This window comes from Vipera berus (assembly GCF_964194415.1).
Source record: "Vipera berus genome assembly, chromosome: Z".
NCBI classification, from domain to species: domain Eukaryota; kingdom Metazoa; phylum Chordata; class Lepidosauria; order Squamata; family Viperidae; genus Vipera; species Vipera berus.
In genome coordinates, this window is record NC_138205.1 from 85,228,943 (window position 1) to 85,232,868 (window position 3,926).

Genomic DNA, 3,926 nt, shown 5'->3' on the forward strand with positions numbered 1-3,926 from the left:
TCTGCATATATGTCAAGCTATTGCCCTCTGGCTATGCAAGTATTTTCATTCTTGTTGGTAGCCCCAACTCCTTGAACTTAGTAAGACCTCAGATACCTTCCTAGAAGATCACTGTTTTCCTCCTCTGCTTTTGTTCAAAGCCAAGTCATGAAGCCAATTCTATCTGAGCTCTTTCATCCTGCTTCACTTGCAGTCTTGAAGAATACATCAAGAAGATAGGAACTCAGATAATGTATAGATTGTATCAAAATAACCTGCAGGAATGAGTAGTTATTTCTTGCAGTAAACTGTGAAAAAGACTGACTATGGAAATATATTATCAACTTTTAAAACCAAAACAAGAGACAATGTTTATTTTTAGAAACACTGCATCATGTCTGGAGATGCATTTGCCAATTTATTGGAAATGCTAAAACAGTCACTCAGTTCACTGTTTTTTAATCTAGCAAAAATTCTTCCAGAATCATAGAAGGCATGTATTGGAAGAAATCTCTGCTCATTTCTCAAATGAAAACTTCCAGCATTATGTGTGGACAACAGGCATTACTCTTCTAGGAACACTATTCCACTCTTTTAATAGTTCTTCCAGTCCAGAAATTCTTCCTAATATCCAGTCTCAATCTACTTTCTTTTAATTTTAATTCATTCCCTTGCCCAGGTCTTACTTTCAAGAGTTTGAAGCTATATTTCAGAATTAATAATAGCAAGCCGTGGTACATTCAGTGAGAAAATTAATGAAAGGAGAGAAAATAAAATGCCAAGAAAGATATTTGAGTAAGGTTTACATTGGATAGTCATTAACATAATCTTCTCCTATTCTGGATGACATGCCCTGTGCAATATCACTCCCAGCTATCCAGCTAAAACAGCTGGGAACTATAGTCCCAGCACATCTGCATGTCATTGCATATATCAGCAGAAACCAAAATTGAAAAGTTAAATGTTTTATATTGATCTGATCCTAAAGATAACATTCTAATTAATTTATTCACAACCAAATGTTTTGCCTGCTTTAAAAGCTTTATTTATTTATTTTTTTAAAAAAAATTGGCCTTAAGAACACAGGAACAACCTCCCATAGGGATGACAGCTGTCAAATTATCATGCACACATAATTTTCACCCTTGGGTGAGTCACGATCTTCCTGATTGCAAAACCACTAATGTAAAGATAGAGAAATTCACCAATGCACAAAGTGATGAGAGGAGACTCACTTTTTAATTTTCATGGGGCACCTGATTTTCCACACAGTTGCCTAGGATCCAGATGTTTTCTTTGCAATATAATCCCTGGTGGATGATCACAATCAATGCCCACTATGGTAATGACTTTAAATCTAAGGATAACTCTTGCTATTCAGGGGAATATTTGAAACAAAACATAGGGTAGAAATCTAGAGCCCCACTTATCAAGGAAGTACACGTTATTATCTTGAAGATGATATGTGACATAGTTTGATACTAAGCTGATCAGGATGAAGGCTGTTTGCTATACTCCTTTCTTTCTATTTGTACTTACTTCTTGTAAAGATATAAAAATGTTTTTATAATCAGGAGATTACTGCTTCAGTATATACAAAGTTACAGGTGTTCCTCTTAATATTTTATTCACAACCTAATATATAACATATCTTGAAACCATAATAGATCTGCAATCTTAGATTAAAAGCTATTTGTCTCATCACCTGTAACATCTATGGGCAGACTCTAAATTGTCACAGCTGCCTTTTAAATTATTTTAAATTGATGGTTTGAATTCTACTCCTTGTTTTAAGCATTCAGATATGATTTGTGTAATTTAATTTTTCCCCTTGCATGTAAATCACCTATTGAGTCTTTTTATGGATGGAATCCATCCTAAAAATGCTTTTTAGATACACATGAAAGATGCAAACTGATCATAGCAACCTGATGCAAGTGCATCTGTGAGGTATTAATAACATTTTATCACATCCTATATCTTTTAAAGATTGACTGATTAAACAAAATTTTCATTTTGCAATATGGTGTTTGGACAACTGGTATTACATAAAAAGATATAGCAACAATAAAAATTAAAAGGGAGTAATGATAATCCAACAAGTGGGAGAGAAAAAGGTTTAAAATAACAATGAATGCTTGTCTGCATTTAAAAAAAGCCTTAGAAAAGTTTTTTTTAGCAAAAGAATTTGCTTGGCATTGAAAAGATAACATTTGACTTTTTGTTAATGGGAGTCTGAAGAAAAGCCAATGGGATATTTTAGTTTTGCTTTCAGGGATCTGTGCGATTTTCTTCCTCAGAGAAGCAAAATATTTTATTCAAACATCTACATCTAAACTTTGGAATTGGACACATTGACCATTTCAGCAGTGAAATGCCTTAATCTGCCATGTTTCTGGACTAGATGTGCTCTATTACAGTGGTTCTCAATGTTTTCTTCACCATGGACCCCCTTAAAATACCTTTTGTGGCCACAGATCATGGCCTCTCAAGACCTAACTCAAGATTTAGATCATAACATTTCTTCAAGCGTTTGTGGACCCCCTGTGACAATATTGCAGCCCCCAGGGGTCTGTGGACCACAAGCTGAGAACCACTGCTCTATTATATAGCACCAAAAAGTAGCAAGTTAGGAACGTTAAACAAAAAAATAGATAAAACAACACACTTAACCTTGAAATATTTTGCAGATGTAGGTACAAATAATTCCTGAGTTGTTTGTATGATCCCTAAGACCCAGAGGTATCCACTTGCATGGCCTTCTGGATAGCTGTGAAGACTTGACTCTTCTCCCAGGCACCCATTAAGACAGGACTTAAGACCAGTACATGTATTGCTGGTGCAATGTCCTTAAATATTTATAGTGGTTTGATGACTAATAGCCACTCAGGTATATCTTGTATAAAATAGTGGCCATGCAAATCTTCTAAATCAATGTTATTTAACCTTGGCAATTTAAGATGTCTGGATTTCATCTCCCAGATTTCTTAAGGCTGCCAAGATTGAGAAGCACTGTTATAAATAAATAAATGTGGGCAAGGAGGATTGTGTCAGAAAAATAAGCATGACAGTCACAATGACATGACTGGAACTCCACCTTGTTTACATACAATGCACACAAAAATTGACAAGGCTGTGAGGGCATAGCCCCAACTGCATGCACACACAAACAAACACACAAGGATGCCTGTGCTGGAAACTTGTTTTCTCATTTATTTAACAGCTAAGGTGGTGCTTGTTCTGCTGGATGAGATACAGCAGAAAATCCATCATTAAGAGATCAGATATAAAGCCATTTTCAAGAGTTTATTTACCAACATTTTCATAAAGAAAGGGTACAATAAAACAAAGAGACTATTGATGTACATAAGCTCCAGGCAATTGAAAAAGCAGACAAGAAGGTATATGATTGGAAACGACACATATAAAAGGCTAATTTTATAATATTCATGTGTCCTGTTCTTCTGTCAGAATCACCCTTTAAAAAAATATCTGAATGTACTGAAGAAGGGATTGTTTTACCTATTGAGAGTGCACAGTTTAATTGACTCTCCTTTTTATTTAATTTAATTTAATTTAATAATTTGATTTCTATACCGCCCTTCTCCCGAAGGACTCAGGGCGGTGAACAGGGCAATACACAATAAAAATATTATACAAAAATTAAAAAGCCATTAAACATTATGCCCTTAAAATTAATACATATTACAATTAAAACTATTTATAAAAACCCAACCCCATCCCGTCAGACCAGGCCAGCTTGTTCGAAAAAGAAAGTTTTGAGATCGGGGGCCGGGGGCCGTCCGGAGCTCAACCGGTAAGCTGTTCCAAAGGTCTGGCACGCCCACAGAGAACGCTCTCCCCCTGGGGGTCACCAATCGGCATTCCTTGATCGGCGGCACCCTGAGGAGGCCCTCTCTGTGGGAGCGCACTGGACGGAGGGAAGT